The sequence below is a fragment of the Gossypium hirsutum genome, chromosome D01 (assembly GCF_007990345.1).
Source record: "Gossypium hirsutum isolate 1008001.06 chromosome D01, Gossypium_hirsutum_v2.1, whole genome shotgun sequence".
Classification (NCBI taxonomy): Eukaryota; Viridiplantae; Streptophyta; class Magnoliopsida; order Malvales; family Malvaceae; genus Gossypium; species Gossypium hirsutum.
The window spans coordinates 48,328,648-48,352,310 of record NC_053437.1 but is presented as its reverse complement, the minus strand read 5'-3'; the positions used below and the strand labels follow the sequence as shown (position 1 = coordinate 48,352,310).

General features: G+C 34.1%; 1 long non-coding RNA gene across 14 annotated transcripts; it reads right to left on the bottom strand.

Moving 5' to 3' along the window:
* Window positions 1-106: 106 nt before the first annotated feature.
* LOC107922420 (uncharacterized) lies at window positions 107-4,337 on the bottom strand. 14 transcript variants are annotated; one of them, XR_005909478.1, is made up of 6 exons: window positions 4,092-4,337; window positions 3,500-3,757; window positions 3,340-3,402; window positions 1,661-1,750; window positions 899-996; window positions 107-518 (listed from the first exon to the last, which is right to left on the bottom strand). It is a non-coding gene; the product is annotated as an uncharacterized lncRNA (long non-coding RNA). The 14 variants fall into 14 exon arrangements; XR_005909479.1 differs by having other exon boundaries at window positions 899-969; XR_001691260.2 differs by lacking the exon at window positions 107-518 and adding an exon at window positions 539-823.
* Window positions 4,338-23,663: the final 19,326 nt, after the last annotated feature.

Genomic DNA, 23,663 nt, shown 5'->3' with positions numbered 1-23,663 from the left:
GTATTCACGTAGCACTTTAACAAATATATTATAATAAATACCAATAAATAAAAAAATAGACAAGATAAATTATATTTAACAGTCATACACAAAAGACAAAATCATATCTAATGTTGAAATAAACTCATCATACAAATTTAATTAGAGACTTAAAATATAATTCAGTTAGAGGCTTGTAACACCCCTTACCAAATTCGATCGCCACATTTGTTTCCGGAGCAACTATCGTCATATACAACAATTATAACATTCAACCATACATTCAAGTCATAAACACATTCATATTAAGATACACAATCAATTCCGAGTCGCAATCAAGCTTACGAAAGCTCCTTTGTTCACTCAAGCAATATGACTAAGCTAAAAAGTTTCTAATGTGATAGGGCGGTATTGCGATATCCATATCTTGGTATCGTGATACCAAAGATAGTATCCAAACTTAAAAATATATCAGATGGGTATCGTGATATTGAAAGCTTGGTATTGCGATCTCGAAGGCAGTAGCCAAACTTCCCAACCTGAGGACCAAATTGCAAAATTATCAAAACATACAACAAAAGTTACATATCCAAACTTAAAAATTATAAGTACCATACACACAACATTACATATTACCAAACTTACATATACCAATTGACATTAACCTTGACAAGATCAAGCATTAACCAAAGTTCAAACCAAAACTATCATTTTAGGTTACCATAACAACACCTATGTACAAGACACATAATCAAGTCTAAAAACGATCATAAACTACAGAGTCTATCGTAGGATAGTGTGAGCTTCGGGACGATTCGATCGACACATTCTACAAGTCAACAATCTACAAAAAAAAAAGGAAACAACGGGTAACCATATTGAATGCTTAGTAACTCCATTAGAAATTTACTCAACTTACCATGACATTACAACAATTTAAGCAATTGAATCTCATTGGCATAATCATGGTATTCCCTTAGCATCCTTATACTTCCATGTACAATTCAACAAAACAACCTATAGGTTAGTTCATAAGCATAATAAGATCATAATGCTCAAATCATATACATTTACAATCATTCCAACTTAATTCATATACAATTCAGACTACTCAATTTGCAAATATAACAATTCAGTTCATGTTCAATCATCTCAACCGTTTCATTACTGTTTAATTACCGTTTTCGCCATGATAACTATAGTAAATTGAATTTGAATACGGGACTTGTGTGCTTTAATAACCTGGCATATTTGGGTTGCTTTCACAATTTTTTAGATTAGGTTCGATGATTGCTCACACAAGCTTTAGAGAATTCACAACATATGTTGGACCTCAAATCATTATATAAACCCTTGATTAGACATCTATTTTCCTTGTTTAGACTAAAATGGTATGCCATTTGTATCCTAATCATTTACTAAGTTCACATGGGAACCGTTACCATTATCGTATCATTTCAAACCCTGTAGTCGTATACACGCTTTTTATATTTCAAAAAAAAAAAATCCATATACATTTAAATTTTTCATACCAATTCAAAATAATCATAACTTTTAGATTTTATGATTCAGTCTAATTGAAGCCAAAACTAAAAATTTTACATTTAAATAGGCTATCAAACAAAGTAAGAAAAATTTAGTCATAAAATAATAAAATAATGTAAATTCCATATGAACTTACCTGGCAAAACATCAAGCAATTGAATCTTTAAGGACTAATAAACAATTTTGTATTTTCCCCGATTATCTTCAACTTGGTTCAATTCTCGATCTAAACAATAATTCATTTCAATTTATCATTTCTAAATATATTATATCATCCTATTATATGCATGTATCGGTTCAATATCACTTTTTGAATACTCCCTAAAGTTTTACATTTTATTCAATTTAGTCACTAAAACTGTAATTGTCATAACTTTCAAATTTGAGTTTCGATTTTAAAACCGATCTCAATTACAATATTTTATATCCCTTTATCATCTACTATTATAGAAATTTTGTACCACTATTTGTGATTTTTACACTTTAGTCTTTTTTTTTATAAAACTAACAAATTCACTTTACAAATTAGTCATTTTTTCACATCTAAGCTTAAAATCTATCCATTTGACACCAAAAAGTTCAAGAAATCATCAATGAAAACTTTTGAAAACTTTCAAATTTTTACAAATTGGTACATGTGTTAGCTAAACCAAGCTCCCAAGACCTCAAAAACATAAAAATGACAAGAAATGGACTTGAAATAACCTACCAATTGCAGAAGTAAAGTTTGAAAGCTTTGAAACCCTTTTTTTCTTCTTAGCTACGGTGGGGAGAAGATGAACTTGAAAAATGCCCATTTGTTTCTTTAATTTATCTTTTATATTGTTTAAACTTTAATTAACCTTAACTAAATTAATTAGAGATTAGTTAACTTAATATAATCATAATTAACCACTAGATAGTGGAAAATAATGTCACTTTCCACCGCCCACTAATAGGAAATGATTTAATTACTCATTTGGTTATTTATCTAATTAAAAATTCATAGCGATTGGACTTATACAACTTTTACGATTTAATCTTTGAATCTTAATTAATTATTGATTTAATAAAATAACTAGACCAAAATTCAATATATTACTAAATCAGACTCCTAAATATTAAATAATAATATTTACAGATTTGATCATCGAAAATGAAATTCTAAAACCACCGTTTCCAATACCATTGAAAAACAAACTATTACAAGGCTCAAATATAATTTAACTTAACATAATTTACTTAGAGACTTAAAATATAAGTTAACTTAATATAATTTATTTAAATACTTAAATATAATTTCAAACAACACTGTGTATATTTTTTTGTACAAATTGTTAGATCACATGTTTGAAACTCATTTCTACAACCGAGATAACCCAAAACTATATATTTAACTGGATCTAACTTAATGGAAATTAAGGGAATGGATTGTAGTGTTCTTCACCATGATCACTAAAATAGACTCCAAATTTTAAGGCTTTAGTTAATTTTAAAAAATTAAAACAATTGGTAATGAGTTCAATAAACAAACTATTTTAGTATTCACTTTATTTACTTATATAACAAAACTGAACAGAAAAATGGGGAAGAAAATGTTATGTCAATATTGTATTGTTAGCTTGTCACACTAAGCACCACATAAAAAATATTACTTACATATTCATTCAACAAATAAAAATAATTTATTTACTTTTATATCAATTGTTGTTTATGAAAGGGAATCTAAAACCTAACAAATGCACCCAATCTGATTGTCTTTTTATTATTTACTATTCAATATCAACCAAACAAATTCCAACGCAAAATTACAAATTTGGTCCAGTTGTTGCTTACCTGGCTACCATAAACACAAGCCTTTCACCAAAATCTTTACAATAAGCCCCTTCCTTTCTCAACCTAGAAAACATGCAAAGAAAAAGTTAGTTTCTTATTATTAGAAATAGTCAAAAACCCAAATAAAAGAACTCAATCTAGAAATATCACAAAAGCTTACCTACTCAACGTCTCAATTATCCTTTAAACCACTGGAATTATTCATTTGGTTCTTAAATTCAAGGAAAGCTACTGGCTTTTTAAAATAGGGTGTAATACCCAAATTTTACCCGGCCTACAAAAACAGTCTAAATTACAAGCAGGTCGTATGTGGCCCAAAATGAAATAAAACAAAGGCCCAAATTGCGGTGGCCCAAAATTGTCAGAAACACTAAGGTTTCTAATCTTCAGCCGCCGTAACCATCTCCACACATCGTACCTGCACAGCAAGAAAAGAAACAAGAGTATATGGCAAGAAAATCTGGAAATCACGAATCAAGTAGATACTAGAGAATTTTCTTTCCTTTTTTCTTGTTTCATTGTTTGCTATAAAAGCGAACTCAAAGCATTGTAAACAGGGGGGATTTTTGGGAGACGGAAAATAGAAATAAAGAGATTAAATACAGATACAAAAAATTTTTCGATTCATAGGTAATTTTTCCGTTTTACTTATTTGGTGTTCATCATTCTTTTAATTATTCGTTTTTTTATTTTCTTTTTTTATTATTTATTTTTCGCTTAAAATATAAAAAAAGGGGAGAGGAGAAACTTACCTGTTCGCCGGATTTACCAAGTTGATGCCATTTCAGTTGAAATCGGAGCTTGGGCATAAGGGAACGGCGGCACCCAAGGGTTGGAGGAACCCTAAAAGAACAGTTTTTTTTTTTTTTGCTTCAGGAAAATGGAGACAAACATGGGTTTTTTAAGTTTTTTTATTAATTCAAAGATGGAACAAATGGTGCTGTTCAGTTGGGGTTGGGTCCGCGCATTTCCACTCTAAATGGGAAAATTGCGCAACAAGCCCTCCCTCTTTTGCGCCATGTTTTTACTAAGCCAGTTGTTTCTTTTAATTTGGCACGAATGTTTCTACCTTGATTCATTTCAGCCCTTATCGCTGCACACCGTTTTGGAGAGGCGGATTATTTTCGATTTGGCTCTCCATGTAATTTGCGTGTCGCGATTTAGCTCACTATTTTGCTTAAATTACATTTATTTCTTGTTATTTTAGTTTTTTTTCGACTATTTGGTCTTTTTTTACAGTTTGTTGTTTTTTAAATTTATTTTCTCCTTCTTATTGTTATTATTATTATAATTATTATTGATATTGTAATTATTATTTTCATGTACATACAAACCTTTTTTTATAATATATATATACTTTTATATTTTTAATTTCAAAAACTTGTTTTTACTTTTGTAAATATGTACATACGTATACTTCTATTTTTTTTATATATTATTCTTCATTATTTTACAAATATATATATACATACTTTTATATATCTTCTATGTTTCATAATTTTATATACATACTTTTTTTTTACATATTAAAGTATGTATATATATTTTTTATTTTTATTTTTTTTAAACTTATATATGTACATATATATACTTATATTTTTAATACATATTTTATAATATATATATTTTTATAATTTCCTTTATTTTCGTAAATGCATTATATATTTTTTATTAATTTCATAATCCATATTTGTATATATAAATCCATATGTGTGTTTTTTTTATTCTTCATAATTTCAATGTATATATTATATACACACCTTATTCTTTACTTTTTAATTTAGTTTGTTTCCTTCACTCGTTTATTTATTTGTGTTTTCACTCATAATTTAAAAGAATGTTTTTATTTTGCTCATCTATTTGATATTTTGTATGTCATTGATTATTTTACCTTATTTGTGTTAATTTCGTGTATTTATTGTTCATATTATTCCTATATCATTGTTGTATTCATTATTTGTTAAAGCGACATTTATTTGCACCAAATGTAGGATTACACCGTTTTTTACTCGAATTTAAAAATAAAAAATTTCAAAATAAAGATAATACTCGTATTTAGGATTTTCAAGAAAGTTGAGTCCTAACGTATTGGGTTCCAATTTTCTTTGTAAAATCTAACAATCGAGGATTACTTTTTTAATCAAACAAAATAAAACTTGTCATTGGGAAGTCAATATGTTGTGTCCTAACGTATTGGATGTGACACGTTGATTTCTCGAGACAAAGATTTTTAAAAAAAAATAAGAATAAAAAATAAAGGAAATATTGAATGTTTGGGATTTTAAGAAATTGTGCCCTAACGTATTGGGCTGCGATTTCTTCATAACTTTAAAACAATTAAATATTTTCTTAAATTTTATCGCACGAGTATTTCTGGATAAACTCATTTTGAAGAAATAAAATATCGTGCCCTAACGTATTGGGTGTGATGTTTTCTGTTTCAAAATGAGGGTGTCTTAATAAATAATTTAATTAAGGATCGCATTTTTCAACTCTCGACATTAAGACATTTATTAATCAACTTGGTACCAATTTTTGGGCGTACGAGGGTGCTAATCCTTCCTCGTACGTAACTGACTCCCGAACCCGTTTTTCTAAAACTCGTAGACCAAAGTCATTTTTAGGTGATCCAATCACACCTTAATAAAAGATTAGTGGCGACTCTAGTTTTCATCGACAACTAATTTTTGTTTTTTCTAAAAATAAAAATGGTTTCGACATAGGGTTTTTTTCTAATTTGGGGTTTCGAGTAAGGTAAAGAGGTTTTTTTATTAAGGTTTGTGATTGAACAAAGGTTCTTGGAAAATGTGGTTTTCAATTTAGCAAAAGGGGTTTTTTATTCTACAATGTATCGTTGAAGATTTAGGGATTTAGTAAAGGGGTTTTTGATTCAATAAAAGGATTTTGACTTTCAATATAAGATTTCAACTTAAAAAACAAAAGGTTCTTGGAAAATGAGATTTCAACAATGATTCAAATGGCAAACAAAATTTCTTCCAACATTCACTGGTTGTGATTATTAAGAGAGTCTTTTTTGGTGTTTTTTTTATTTTTTTCTCTTAAAAAACTAAATGTGACGATTAAGTTTAGGGGTTAGAGTTACTATTTTTTTCTTTGGTTCAAATCATTTTAGAAATTGTAATTAAAATAATTAAATTAAATTAATTATAATAACAAATAAAAAGCCAGATCATGTAACACTCTTACTCAACCTGATTGCCGAATCTGGGTATGGAGTGTCACCACTGAACCGGGTTCATATACAAGATTAAAACTTATTATTTAAAAATTAAATTGTATTCTCTATTTATTTGAAAACCTTTACAATAGAGACAATAATTGTAAATAAAGGTTTACTGTCCCAACTTTGGACTCTTTCGACCCCATGAAAAAGTCTTTAAAAGTACCCCCTTCCTATGTGCATAACACTTTACTGACAATGATCCTTGATCCAACACAGTTTGGCTTGGTCCCTCTTCGAGTTTCCTTATCCTACGAATCATGCAAAACACAGGCCAACACTTTGATAAGTTCAATGAACTTAGTGAGTTCCTTTACTAAATTACAATAAAATAAACCCCATATTGCAAGGGATTTTAAATAGAAAGGAACCAAACACAATCCTCCCTATTAATTTTTGACGACCCTAGTGTGCCTGGGTGCCAAACATCGGTTCCACGTTCGCCTGTCTTTATTGCTAGAGTGATCACTGAGAGATATTTACTTGGTCGGCTTATGACCCTTTTGACTACTTATGGTGGGTTTTAGCTGATTTATCATCCTTACAGATTCCCACCCTTTTTTTTCTCAATTCATATTCTGTATTCTTTCTCTTCTCTACTCCTACCATGCTTAATCGTTCTGATTTTATCCTGGCTTGTGAACACACCATAGTTATGATGCATACATTGATATTTTGTCCATGATGTGTATCTACTCATAAGGTCTACTAGAAAGGTCTATGCATATTGGCGTTCTTATCTAGGTTCATTTTTACTGTTTCCACTCCACCCTTCGGTTTCAATGTTGTTTGGATTACTTCCTTGTATCCTGGCCTATCTCGGTATCTTACTTTTGAGGTGAAACATACTTGTCTACTATGGACTGCTTTGGCCTACATTACCTAATAGACCGTTATCTAGGTGATCGCCTGGGTTCATGATTCCTCTCACATGCCGGTTCCCTACTAAACTAGCCATTTGGCTAATACTTCCACACTAGTTTTCCCTTAAAGAGGAATAGTCTTAACAGACATGTCTGTTACTCGATGTTTCTCTTCTTGCCAACTCTCTCTATCTTTGGGTTCTAACTGACCCCTCATTTATTTATGGACTAACCAGCGTACTTCGATCAACCACTAGTATGCAAAGTCCCTTGAACAGCCTCTAGAGATTCTTAATGGCAGATCCTTATCTGTGATCCTCGGTTAGACCTTATTTCCTTTGCCTGTATACCAGGCACCACTGGTGCATCATCTCCCACGACTATTCCTAGCTGGGTTACCACCCATATGCGCTACTGGCTTTCACAACTACTATTCTAACAGTCTTTTCCCACTTCCACTATATTTCCCATTCATTAGAGGATTCTTTCGACCCATTGGTTGTATGTTATGTATCCATACTTTCATTTTCCTTCTACTCCTCTTTCCTTGTTTGCAAAATTCCCTAAAATTACCATCCTGATTATCCATCCGTGCTTATTTTCCTGACTGACTCCACATGCTTCTATAGCCGAACTATGGTCTTACTCGTAAGGTTCCATGTTTAATGTCCTGGCGGACTTCTTATGTTTACTGTCTCGGTGGACTCTCTATGTTGCCATAGCCGAGCTATGGTTTTACACCTAGTAATCCTCGTGTTTATTTTCCTGGCGGACTATCCTATATTTATTGTCCCAATAAACTATATTGGTTGCCATAGTCGAACTATGGTTTTAGACACTAGACCTCGTTTGCAGTGTCACCCCATAGGACCTTAATGCCGTTGCAGTGTTGCCCCATAGAGCTTGCTGATTGTCGTCACGATATTACTCTATGGAACCTTATAACCATCGATATTAACCTATCTTATATCTACCTTGATGCTCAAACACTGAAATGTCCCCCTGCAAAGCTCAGAGCTTCGCACTAGCAATACCATATGGCGGTATCTAACAAAGATTCCTATTCCCAATTCGGAACTTCATCTATCGTGTCAATAATTCCCTTTCGTATTCCATAATGAATCAACAAACATTACATGTAATTCATAAACATCTACACGTTGACAAATACTCATAAACCTATTCAACCTTATGCAAACAAGCAATCTCAAGCTATAGAAGTTATGCATCATCATAGAACCCATCCTGGACTCAATGTAATTCTATACCAAACATACAACATCCCAAAAGTATAGTATAGAAAATCACTTGACACTTCTTTTCCTCCTCCGCTTAGCTTTTTAGAGTTCCCACTCTCATGAAAGCTAAGCATGACAACCCAAAATCATGAGTTAAACTAATATTATCAATTTAAAACTCAAATTTCCAGAAACATGCAAAACCCCTAAAATGGTTCTGAAAACCCTTAACTTCATTTACTTAACCCTACGAGTACAGAAGGACTAAGAACCTTACCAGCTTAGTGGATTCTCCATTTTTCTGATTCAAACCTCATGATTACTGATCTATGCAGAGCTTTCTGTAATTGCCTCTTCTTCGAAACAATCCAAGAAGGGATTAAGAAGAGAGGAAAATGAATAAAAATGGAGATGAATCCTCCCTAGAAAGTCATTCCCTAACTAATTATAACCCTTCACGCATGGTCTTCCATCGTATAACAACCATCAATTGATAATCATTTTGTCTTCCACTAAGGAACCAATTAGTTCCAATCTAACCGAACCAGAATTGGTTCTCAACCATGTCCAATTTGATCACTAAGATTTCCTAATTTTCAAATGAAGTTGCCATCCCCTAATTATTTCGTAATTTCTGGACTTAAAAGAAACCGAGTGTGACACATCAAATAAAAATGTCGATGTCATCAATAATACATGTGGCATTCGAGGTGGCGTCTTAGTTGGCAAAAATGGAACAAAAAAGTCAAACTTAACTACCACATCATCTTAACAATTAAAAAGGAATGGTCAACGTCTGTCAAGGGGCCATTTTGCTGAGTTTTAATAGTTCAAGTACCCAATTGAGTGAAAAAAATTAAAAACCAAGGGCTTAATTACTTTTTTTGAAAAAGTTCAAGGGCTTTTTACACCCTTAAGCCTTTTCATTTGTACTTTTATTTTTTGAGAGATAATTGATGCTCTATAATTCGTGTAATAAAAAATGATATATATTTTTAATTTGAATAATACAAAGTTTTTACGGTAGAAAAAATAGATCTCAAAATTACACATAAATTTTTGTCATATCGTTTTTTAAAGTATACTTATTTTCTCATATTGGTGCTTAATTTTTTGTCAAAAGTAATACCTAATTTAATTTTTTCCATGTTTGTTAGTTATTGATTAATCAACTATGGTCAATAATGATATGGCCCTATTACATAGTGACACATGGGAAGAAAATACCACATAAGCAATGTTACATCATTATTTATACAAAATAATTTTAAAAATTAAAAATATATAATTGAAATAAAAAATTATAAAAATATGTAACATTAAATAAATAAATTTATGATTTTTTTCAAGTTCTTTCTTTTGTTTCATTTCTTCTTTTCTTCTCCTAAAAACTCTATTGCCACCACTAGTATTGACATGAATTGCCGCTCTCCAACATATGAAACTTAAGCAAAACTTGTTATGATTGTTACAGAAAAGACAAGAAGGATGATAGATATAAAAGGAAAATAGAAATTGAGAAAGAGAAGATTGAAGAAAGGAACGTGTAAAATAATAGCCAAAAGAAAATCCTACTCTCCCGTGCACTGTTACTGCATGTATTTAAGAAAAAACCCTAATAGCCCTAGCCATTACAACAACTTTAATTGCAACAAAATAGTACATAAAATAAAAACAAGGCAAAACGCCCCGTATCACTAAAGCCAAAACCCACTACTTTGGTCCATGCAAAAATAACGTGAAATATGAAATAAAGCAACCTGAAACTTTTATTCCATAATCGTTACTCTTTTGCTGCAAATTATCCTTGTCTTGAAGGATTAAAGTTTGGAAACTGTTGGAGCAACTCAAGCCACGATTCCTACGTTGAGTCATTTGGAAGGTATTTCTCCATTCAACCAAGACTTGTCTGCAGGAATGGTTCCCTTTTTTGACGATTCTTTGAACCACAATTCGGATAGGTTCTCTTGCTAAAGCCCCAACACTAAGGGTAGGTATTGCTATGAAGGAGCTTTACCGATGTGTTTCTTCAATTGTGACACATGGTAGGTGGGATGGATTCTTGATCCTTCTGGTAGCTTTAATCAATAGGCGACTTGGCAAATCTTGGCAATCACAGCAAACAAACAAAAGTATTTGGGTCCCAAATTTTGGTTTAGCATGCGTTGGACGGTGGTTTGTCGATATGGTTGGAGTTTTAAGTATACAAAATCCCCCACTTGGAAGTACCTTTCACTTTGTTTCTTGTGCACGTATTGCTTCATGTGATCTTATGCTCTTTTAATATGAAAGAGAATGAGCTTTTCTAGCTTATCCACTGAAGATGTGCTAATTAAGTAGAGCATGTGATGGGGGTGTTTAGCCATAGAGGGCCTCATAAGGCATTATTTGAATGGCTCAATGAAGCGTTGTATTATACCACCATTCGATAAATGGTAACCATGATGCCTAGTACCCTGGTCGTTCCCCACACATACAACAAGGTATCCTTTTAAGCATCGATTGAGAATTTCGGTTTGACCCTTAAATTCAAGGTGATAAGCCGTGGAGAAGTGAAGCTTAGTCTATAACCGTTTAGATAATTCCTGCAAAAAATGACTAATAAATACTTTGTCTTGGTTCGAAATGATACTTTCTGGTGCCCCATGCAATTTGTGGATGTTATTTAGGTATTCTTGAGCTACTGTCATGGCGGTAAAGGGATAGGATAGAGCAATGAAATGGCCATACTTAGTTAGTCTATCCACCACTACTAAAATTGTACCTTTTTGAATTTGGTAATCCCTCGATAAAGTCTATGCTTATGACTGACCATGGTTTTTGAAGGATGGGAAACGGTTGCAATAGCCCAAAAGAAGTGGCATGGTCGTACTTGCATCATTGGCAAAACTTGCATTCTTTGACCCGTTCTTGGACATCTTTGGATAGCCAATTCTAATAAACAATACCAGGCAATCGAATTTTTGTTGTGTGAACCCCTGAATGACTCCCTGTAGCACCAATGCAGAAATGATGGAATAACTCCCTTTTAACCCCATCGAGAGACCCGATTACAAGCTCCCTTTTCTCCCAAGGGTGATGCCGTCGTATGACTATTTGAGGTGTAGGGAGGCTTGGTGTTGTATCTTTGTACAAACCTTTTTGAGTTTGGTGTCTTATTGTCGGGAGTCTCGAGCCCTTTCTCATAGATTTGAGAGAGTTGTACTACTAGTTAGTTGGATCAATTAAGGTGTAAGAACTGTTAAATAAACTTAAATGAAAGTTAAGAGTAATGTAAGTGAAAGGTCAAGAGTTATGTTGTTTTTTTAATGGGTTTAAATTAGTAGTTTTTTGTTTAGGAAAATGAAAGGTCAAGAGTCATTGGTTTATGGTTATTATTAGATTTTAATATTTTCAATTTTTTTGTTGTTTTAAAGGGTAGACTACAGCCTATAAATAGTTTGTAAGCTTTTGATTTTATAAGAGAGAACAATTTTATATTGAGAACATTTTCTTCAATTTGGTATCTGAGCTATGGAGAGTGTGACTAGTAATGTGCCATTGCCTCGACTAACAAAGGTGAACTATGAGAATTGGAGCATCCAAATGAAACCTCTTCTCGGGTCTTAAGATGGTTGGGAGGTGGTCCAAGAAGGTTTCGTAGAACCGACAACTGCTGCGGGATATACGGCGGTTCAAAACAATGCGTTGAAAGAAATGCGATCGAAAGATAAAGCGGCATTGTACATGTTATTTCAAGCTGTTGATGAGTTGGGCTTTGAGAAGATTGCAAGTGCGACAACTTCAAAAGAAGCGTGGGACATTTTAGCAAAGGTGTACAAAGGAGCCGGTCGAGTTAAACAAGTCCGCCTTCAAACTCTTCGTGGCGAGCTGAAAGGCATAAAGATGAAGGAATCGGAAGGTGTCTCCGACTACATCACGCGTGTTCAAATCATGGTGAACCAACTCAACCGAAACGGAGAAGCGTTAACCAATGCACGAGTTGTGGAGAAGATTTTGAGATCATTAACTGACAGTTTCGAGAATGTCGTATGTGCCATAGAAGAGTCAAAAGATCTAGCAACGGTCACAGTCGATGAACTCGCCGGTTCTCTCGAGGCACATGAACAACGTAAGAAGAAGAAGAAAGATGAGACACTCGAGCAAGCACTTCAAACCAAGGCATCAATCAAAGACGAGAAGGTTTTCTATTTTCAAAGCCTTCGAGGTAGAGGTCGTGGTCGTGGAGATCGAGGAAATGGTCATGGTGGAAAAGGTCGTGGTCAAGAAGGGAATTATGAAGAAAAGGAGCATTCAAACCAACAAAATTGGCGTGGAAGAAGACGTGGTCGTGGAAGAGGCGGATGGTCAAATTATTCCAATGTCGAGTGCTACAAGTGTGGCAAATATGGTCACTATGCGAAGGATTGTAACTCTGATAAGTGTTACAATTGTGGTAAGGCGGGACATTCGCGAAAGAATGTCGTGTCTCAAAAAAGGTGGAAGAGACAACCAACCTAACCACGGAAAATGAGGAGGCAAAAGAAGGTTTTCTCTTGATGGCACACAACGAAGTCAACACCAACAACAACATGGTGTGGTACCTTGACACACGTGCAAGCAACCATATGTGTGGGTTCAAGCACCTATTCAAAGAGATGCAAAAGGTTGAAACGGGACATGTGTCATTTCGAGATGCGTCGAAGGTTGAGGTAAAAGGCCAAGGTACCATTTTTTATTTACAAAATGATGGGTTAGTTGGGTCAATCCATGATGTGTATTACGTACCAGACCTCAAGAGCAACATTTTGAGTCTGGGGCAACTCATGGAAAAAGGTTATTCGGTACTTATGAAAGATCGGGTGTTACACTTGAAAGATAAGGAAGGGTGTTTAGTCGCTCGAGTTGAAATGGAGAGAAATCACATGTTCAGGTTGAATCTGAGAAGTGTTCGAGGAAAATGTTTGCAAGTTGATGTTGAAGATAAGGCCTCGCTGTGGTATCTCCGTTTTGGCCATCTACATTATGGTGGTCTAAACGAGTTGGCGAAGAAGAATTTGGTGCATGGGCTACCAGACATGGACTATGAGGGAAAATTTTGTGAAGAATGTGTGCTCAGTAAGCATGCGAGAACTTCGTTTCAAAAGAAGGCAGAATATCAGGCTAAGAAACTTCTCGAATTGATTCATACCGACATATGTGGACCAATCACCCCCAAATCTTTTAGCGGTAAAAGGTATTTCATTTATTTTATCGATGATTTCTCACGAAAAACTTAGGTTTATTTTCTTAAAGAAAAATCCGAGGCATTTGAGGTGTTCAAGAAGTTCAAAGTGATGGTTGAAAAAGAAACTAGTAGACACATCAAATCTGTACGATCTGATAGAGGTGGTGAGTATACTTCGACGGCTTTCATGGAGTATTGTGAGGAGCAAGGCATAAGACTATTCCTAACTGCACAATACTCTCCCCAACAAAATGGTGTGGCCGGGAGGAAAAATCAGACTATTCTTGACATGGTTCGATCAATGCTCAAGAGCAAGAAGATGCCGAAGGAATTTTGGGTGGAAGCCGTGCAATGTGTCATCTATGTGCAAAATCGATGTCCACATGCGAAGTTGGATGATCAAACACCACAAGAGCCTTGGAGCGGACAAAAACCATCAATTTCTCATCTTAAAGTATTCGGTAGTGAGGCCTATGCACATGTGCCGGATCAGCGAAGAACAAAGCTTGAAGACAAAAGAAAAATGTTTATTTTTATTGGGTATGATGAGAAAACAAAAGGATACAAGCTACTCGACCCGATAAGTAAGAAGGTTGTGGTAAGTCGTGATGTACGATTCAATGAAGCAAGCGAGTTGAATTGGAATAACTCAACGGATGTTATCATCAAAGATGAAGGATCATCAATCGCTACACCAACAATCATACCGACAAATCCTGAAACTACCGATGATGAAGATGAACCGTAACAACCAAAAATGCGAAGTTTGCAAGATTTGTATGATTCAACAAATGAGGTACATATTGTATGTCTTTTGGCAGATTCCGAGATTATAAGTTTTGAAGAGGCGGTGCAAGACAAGAAGTGGCAAACTGCTATGGATGAGGAGATTAAAGCAATTGACCGCAACAACACATGGGAGTTAACGGAATTGCTGAATGGAAGTTAGCCCATTGGTGTGAAATGGGTGTTCAAAAGAAAGATGAATGCTCAAGGCAAGTTACAACAGTATAAGGCGCAACTTGTTGCAAAGGGATATAAGCAAAAGGAGGGGATCGATTATGATGAGGTATTTGCTCCCGTTGTAAGAATGGAGACAATCTGGTTGCTCATTGCACAAGCAACACAATTTAAATGGCTAATATTTCAAATGGATGTCAAGTCAGAATTCTTGAATGGTGTGCTCGAAGAAGAAGTCTATATCGAACAACCACCTGGGTATATGAAAAAAAGAGAGGAGAACTGAAATTGAAGAAGGCACTTTACGGGTTGAAGCAAGCACCGCGGGCATGGAATACTCGTATCGATACATACTTCAAGGAGAATGGGTTCCAACAACGTCCTTATGAACATGCCCTCTATGTGAAGAAGAATGGAGGTAATATGTTATTTCTTGCTCTTTATGTCGATGACCTCATTTTTATGGGGAACAATATTGAGATGATATTGGATTTTAAGAGCAAAATGACACAAGAATTCGAGATGACAGATTTGGGTTTAATGAAATTTTTCCTTGGTTTGGAGGTTCGACAAGAAAGACAGGTATTTTTGTGTCACAGGAGGCATATGCAAAGGAAATTTTGAAGAAGTACAAGATGGCACATTGCAACCCGGTATCAACACCAATGGAACCAGGTGTAAAACTCTCTAAATTCGATGGAGGAGAATGAGTCGACGCAAGTTAATACCGAAGTTTGGTGGGAAGCCTTCGCTATCTCACTTGCACAAGGCCTGACATTTCGCTAAGTGTTGACATTGTAAGTCGGTTCATGGAAGAGCCGGTTTATTCACTTTGGAAGGCGTTGAAGCGAATCCTACGGTACATTCAAGGAACGGTGTCACTCGAGTTATTTTATTCAAATATGGAAGATTACAAGTTGATTGGGTATTCTGACAGTGATTGGTGCGGAGGCTTAGATGATCGAAAAAGTACATCGGGATATGTGTTCTTTATGGGTAACACAGCATTTGCTTGGCTTTCAAAGAAGCAACCAATTGTGACACTATCGACATGTGAAGCTGAATATGTGGTAGTATATTGGTGTGTGTGTCATGCTATATGGCTCAGAAATTTGTTGGGCGAGTTGGAGTAACAACAACTTAGTGCAACTGAGATACGAGTTGACAATAAATCAGCGATTGAGTTGGCAAAGAACCCCGTGAATCATGAGAGAAGTAAACACATTGACATTCGTTTTCATTTCATCCGAGATCATGTAAAGGAAGGAAGTGTGGAATTAGTGCACGTGGCAAGTCGGGACCAAGTCGCGGATATCTTTACAAAACCACTACCGATGGTACTCTTCGACAACTACAAGAAATTAATCGGCATGATGGATGGCAGAAGCATTTAAGTTTACAGGGGAGTTTTGTTAAATAAACTTAAATAAAAGTTAAGAGTTATGTAAGTGAAAGGTCAAGAGTTGAAAGGTCAAGAGTTATGTTGTTTTTTAATGGGTTTAAATTAATAGTTTTTTGTTTAGGAAAATGAAAGGTCAAGCGTCATTGGTTTATGGTAGGCATCTTTTGACTAACACGATTCAGGTGGTTTGGTGGGTTGTAATAGTGATGGGTGTTGGTCGAGGTTTTACTGTAAATAAATAGAAAGGTCAAAGGTGTCCTCCAACGCTTACTATAAGTGGTTTTCTCCCAGTATTGGTCCCAATTGTCTCCACCTGCATAGCTAGTAAATACCTCTCCACCTAGTCTTTTGGCTTGAGGAAACTCAAGTATTGCCCGATGTCTGCCTTAAGGCTGCTCAGAAATATACTTTTTTTTTTACAAACAGAAATATACTTGGTGCATAGGGTTAGGGCAAGTGTAACTGGTTCAAAAAGCTTACAAACTCGTCGTGGTAGTGGTCGACTGTGGATACTTACCTAAGAGAAATCAAGTCTACCATAGGGTTTCGAAAGGATACAAAGCCAAACCTGTCCTTCAATATTCTTGCATAACTCTCCCAATTCAAGAGGTGGAAATCGCCTTGCCTTTGGGTATAAAAATGGTGCCAATCTAGTGCTTTCCCTTCTAGATGCAACATCACGGTGCAAACATTTGCCCCATCTGCTACCCCTTCAGCCTCAAAATATTGTTTGAGTTTGGACCACCACCCTTAATAGTCCGTGCCTTCAAAATTGGGGCAGTCAAGCTTGTGGAACTAAAACTGGTGATCGAAGTAGTCTTCATGCACATTTGAATGCAAGTTTTCGAGTGATATAACCGGTGTCACCGCTTGAGCTCCTCTTGGTGGGTTGCCCAAAACCCCCTTACCCTTATCATGCGATGAGCTTGATGCCAGAGCAAAAGGGAGTTGCTCCAAATACTACTCGAACAACCCTTGAACCTCATATTTAAACTCTTCACATACCCAGACCTACCATCAACTGTAGTAGTTATTTTAGTATATTTTCGCCCTTAAGGATCTTGTTTTCTAGCTATTTCAGTATTTATTATTGCATTTTCAGTAATTAGTAGTTTAGTATTAAAAGTTAATAAAGTAAGTGTTTTTAACACAATTTTGAGTGTTAGCGACCTATTACGCCGACATTAGCCTTAGGTAGTTTTAATTTGTGTAATTGAGTGTTCATGATGCTTAATTTAGGGCCAAATGGACATAGGATCGCTATGGAGTCCAAGCATTTCAAGGCTATTTTCATCACAATCAACTTTACATGAAGACCTAGGACATGCCGAAGACTTAATTCGGGCTGTTAACACCTTTATAAATAAAACCTTAGGGGTTTGATGTAACTAAGTCGCCTTAGACGCATCCAAAATCCTCGTAATTTAGGAGTAGGATTTAGGTTTAGTTTTCCTTTATTTTTCTAGAACATTTTGTTCTTTTCTCTTGGAATCGATTTCGATCAAAGATTTCTTTTATGCAATTGCAATATTTAAGTTTATTCTCCTTTGCAAGTGACAAGATTCGTTATCCCAATCGAGAGATTTACTATTTCACTCTAAATCGATACAAATCAGGATTATTGTATATCTATTTTATCTTTCGGTTTAATCTTGTTATTTACATGTTTATATAAACTGAGTTTGAGATTATAAATACCATGAGTAGCTAAATCCCTTAGGGGAGATTAACGAGTGGATAGGGAAGTGATTAACGGAGGATTAAGGGTTTGTTAGTTGGTATAAATTACGCGTTCTTAAACTATAGGCTTGACAGCCCTAGGAAGTAATCAAAGGCTAAATGAGGTTGGGAGATAAGTTTGCCGAGTAAATTGTAATTTATCCTGGTTGAGAACGTGAGCGTGGGAGATAAATGAGTCTCAACCAATTAATTAATCAGTTAGAGGCCGGGAGGTAATAATTGGTTAGTTAATAGCTAATCCCCTTTAAAACCCGAATTTGAAGTTAATTACAACCCTAAAATGAATTAATCTTCTTGATTGGTTTAATTGTTTGTTTATTTTATTGTTTGTTTATTTTAGTTATTTAATTTCTAATATTCATATCTTTTATGATTTTTTGTAATATAGAATTTAATTATTACTATTTAGACTTATTATTGTAAAGAGGTTTTCAATAGATTTAATTCATCCTTCCTTGGGTACGATCCTTGGAACACTTTCCTGTGTTCTGTTGTAACACATTACTATATTACAATTTGACTCGTATACTTGCACACACCATTGCTTTAGTTTCATATATATTTGGTGTAGTATTTTCCAGTCACAAGTTTACACATTTGACGGTGGCCATACCCCTTCTCAAAGCTCCTTAATTCGACTATCAAACTTGGCATCCAACCATTGTATTTCCACTAAGAATCGTGCTTGGAGTTGAAAAATTTCTTGTTGAAGTTGCCCAACGTCCTTCTACAATCTGGTGGTGGTACCGTCATTGGCCATAGAGGACTGGTAGCTCTAATATCTTTGTTGTGAACGTTACAAAAAATTCAAGGAGGAGGAGAGACATAGGAGAGAAACAAAAATTGTAAGAGAGAAGATTGAAGAAAGGGACGTGTGAAAAAACAGCCAAAAGAAGATCCTGCTCTCCCGTACTGCATGTATTTAAGTAGAAACCCGAGTAGCCTTAGCTGTTACAATAGCTGTCATTGCAACAAAATAGTATGTAAAATAAAACAAATTGAAACTTTTATTCCATAACAGAACCCATCAATCGATAGCTTGTAATCCATTCTACAAATCTATTGGCATGGATTATTCGCAATCAACCTTAAATTGGCGAAATCTCTGTCGAATATTTCAAAGAAAACAATTTCTAATCTAGCTTTGACTATTGGTTTGTCCTCTTGTAACCTTGACCAGACCTTCCTTTTGTGTCGATGAAATCCTTCACTATTCATATTGAACCATAAGCAAAAACAAAAAAAAAATCAAACTTTACAGTTTATTGTGAAGAATCCTTTGCATTGATGAAAGCCTTCACATCAAACTTTCCCTTTCAATTGATTCCCTTCATTTAATTTATTGGTCTTTCTCTTTTACCTAATCTCTTTTCCTGGCAATATTTCTTTCATTGCTTTTCCTTCTTTTTTCCTAGCATCATTTGTAACACCCCTAACCCTTATCTGTCGCTGGAATAGGGTTTCGGAGCATTATCAAACTTTTAGATCAAATACGAATATTTCATACCATTTAACATACACATCAAAAACTAATCATAATCACTCATATTGTCCCTTATATGAGCCCTCGTGGCCCAAAATACGCATTTAAAATAAATTGGGACTAAACCAAAAACTCAGAGAAATTTTTTAGAAAATATCAAATTTTTTTAATGAAGTAGAGGACACACGCCCGTGTGGCTAAGCCGTATGGATCACATGGTTAGGAGACACGCTTGTGTCTCAAGCTGTGTGGGCATTTGAAATAGGAGCACACAACCATGTCCCAGCCTGTGTCCAAATTAGGGTGCTTATTGGCTTGGGTCACACGACCAAGGCACACGCCCGTGTGCTAGGTCGTGTGAGTCTACTGACTTGTAATATTAAGATGTAGGGGTCACACGGCCAAGCCACACGCTCGTGTGCTAGGCCGTGTGAAAAATCCTGGGAATTCTATTTTGCAATTTAATAGTTGTAGGGGACACACTGCCAAACCACATGCCCATGGTGCTAGGACGTGTGTCACACACAGCTGAGACACATGCCCGTGTCTCTGCCTGTGTGGACGAAAATAGGCCATTTTAAAGCTACATTTCTCACCCATTTAGGTATCAACCTAAACACAACATTTTAACACATCAACATACCACAACAAAACAATCAAAATAAGCCAAAATCATGTTTTATACACAATATATATCATCTCATATACCCTAAATACTCAAACTTACCTATTTAGTCCATTTAACAAATTTTGCTAGGGTTTACTACTAGTTAAATACCTATAAGCATATATTATTCACACTCACATCACAAATTTACTTCATTACCAAACCAAAATATATTCCTAAGTTGATTATGTAAACAAAACATCATTCATAATATCTATACAAACCAACTTTGACATAATCTACATCAAACCCTATACTTGCCATATAAACCATATTTGACGCTTCAAAAACTACTGGAATAAGCTGGATAGTGTAACTTGATGTGTTGATCCGATCTTCTGACATCACAAAAATCTACAAAGACAGTAAACCACACAAGTAAGCTTAATAAAGCTTAGTAAGTTCGATGGATTAAACATAAATCTTACCAAACCTATTATAACAAACCAAATAAATAAATTCATTCATGATAACTCCCTGCCATTCAAAACTTCAATTGATGAATACACTAGTTTCAAATCAATACCAATAATAAACAAAATATCTTTCAATTTCAATACATAAATCACTTACCAAATCTTCCCAATTTGAAGAACGACTTACGGATAAGAGTACACCATTTTTAGAAGCCTGAAGGTTGAACAGAAGCTCATGAGAGCTAAATAGAAACCCATATGGGTTGAACGAAAGCTCGTAAGAGCTGAACGGGAACCCATAAGGGTTAAACAGAAGCTTAATAGAACTGAACAGAAACTCATATGAGTTAAACAGAAGCTCGTGAGAGCTAAACGGAAAGTAAACATGAAAGTTTGCAACAAATGCTGAACCTCAGTTTACTTGGGTAATTTTTTCTCATTTTCCTCCAATGCCGTCAATCCGTCGAATGCCGAATGTACTCAGACCCCACGTTTTATTTACTTTAAATATTCAATTCAAATTTATAACTTTAAGAATACTTTGTTTTCAAAAATGGAATAAATAAATAATATCATTCATAAATTCAATATAAATATTAAAGTTTAACCGTACGAACTTACATGGATTAAATTGTAATATTTGTATAAGTTTAGGGACTATTCTGCTAATTTTTCTTTTTCACGAGTATCTATGAGATCTTGATATAAAATATAAAATTACTCATTCATTAGCATATATTTTAGTTCTAATTCATTTCAAAATTAATACCCTTCAAATTTTCAAATTTACACAATTACCCCAAACATTCACATTTTTTACAATTTAGTCCTTAACTAACTACTCTTATCAAATTAACTAATTTTTTCTCAATTAAGAATTTATCTAAATATTCTAGGCTATCATAAAGCCCTTAATAAAATATAAATTTAATACCAAACCCTAATTCTTTAGTTCTTCACAATTTGATCCTAAAGTCAATATTTAACAAAATCACTTTATAAAATCATCATATAAAAAAATTAAAGCTCTAAATCCATGTTTATTCATCTAAAAAATCCTAAATTCAACAATGGTAACTTCCAAAATTTTCAATAAAATCAAAAACTAAGGTAATATTAAGTTGGACCTAGTTGTAAAAGTCTCAAAAACATAAAAATTACAAGAAAAGAGTAAGAATCAAAAACAATAGATAAGGTAGTTTGTCCTAGTTGCATGCTAACATGTCTCTTAAGTTGAGACACATGGAAGGTGGGATGAATGTGAGACCATGCTGGTAATTGGCGTTTGTAGGCCACCTTCCCCACTTTGGCTTCAACAATAAAGGGGCCAAAAAAAACTTAGGAAACAATTTCTGGTTCAACACCTTTTTGACTGTGGTTATCTTTAACACCCCTAAACTCAACCACTCATTATGGTCGAATTCGGAAACCTACATTGGTCACTGGAATGGCCTAGAAAAACTTTTCAAAAGTACTTTTTAAACCATTTGCGCAGTTCGTTCAAAACTAATAAAATCAAATATTCAACTTTATTTTCAATCACATTTCAAAACCATTTGTTCACGAAAATGGCCGAAATAATCTTTCAAAATTTTGAAAAATATTTTTAAACAGCTAACTTATCAATTCAAAACAAATGAAATAAAATATTTACTTTAATTTCGTAAAAACTTTGCAAATTTTAGGAATCAGAATATATAATATCTCAATTGTAGACATTTATAATTTTGAAAACTAAGTCTAATTTTATTAAAAAACTCATTTTTCATAAATGCATTGGAAAAATGTTTTATTGACAAATTTTATTTTAAAAATCGAGTTTCATGCGAAATCTTATCAAATACTAACTTATGGAGTTTTTAAAACTTAATTTCATGCAATTAAGTCATGCAAATCAGAATAAAATTCCCAAAGTAAAGTCTCATGCCACAGTCCATACATAAACTTATTACAAACCCAAAATATCAAAATAAAATTTAAGAACTTTAATTTAAGAAGACTTCTGAGAAACTCCTCCAAATGCTATCATCGAATCCTAACCTCGAGGTTATCTGTAAAATCAAAAAACTAAATGGGGGTGAGCTATAAAACTCATTGTGAGATTAACATAAACTCAATCACATACATATAAACATACATGTTATACAATCATAATAATCATATCAGTTTCATATAACTCAATATTTCACACTTATACTATGCATGATCATGTCAATGCATATTTCATAAAACGATGCAGATTTTGTGAAAACAATCCTACCCATCTCAGCTACACACCAAAATCAAGTTCTCCAGAACTCGTCCATCCAATAACATAACAATTGTGAATAGTGTCACAGTAACACTTATAAACTGCCAATAATCAATATCGTGGACAAGCCACTAAAATCGCAGATAAATTGCCAACAATCAATATCGTGGACAAGCCACCAAAATCATAGATAAACGTCCAATAACTTTCACCTTTCATATATCCCATCCCATGCATGTGATTTGGCCAAAATCACTCAAAATCATATAGGCATGTTTAACATGCAATTCACATATGTACACATGGTACCAAAAGTTCACATTTTCTAATCATGCAGGTATCACATATGCCATATGATCACATAACATGAGAATGAGATTTACATATTTTTAAAATCAATAATAATCATCAATATCACACAACAAGCTTTTCACAGCATATACGGTTTGGAAAGCACTTAGTTGACATAATCTATAACAATGGGTTTATCTCTCTTTATGGATACATAATGTATCCCCATCAAACAACATAATTTAAATAATAACATTTTTATCAATATAAAACAAAGACTTAATTTTGTTTAGTGTTAAAACCAACACCTGATCGTAATAATTCTAATGCAGAAACTTATTCTAATGCCCACTTCTGAATTTAATTAGATCTATCTCAGATTCTTTGTTAATCCAATATGAATCCACTCTTTGAATTATAGGAAATTAGACGTTTGAAATCAATCGATCTCAGAAATTGGGGATCGATATGGAAGAGAAGATGGCTGAGATTTGAGAGCAATAGCCAAAATATGGTTGTTTTCACGGTGACGGACGACGGTGGACAACGAAAAAGAGAAAGGGTTT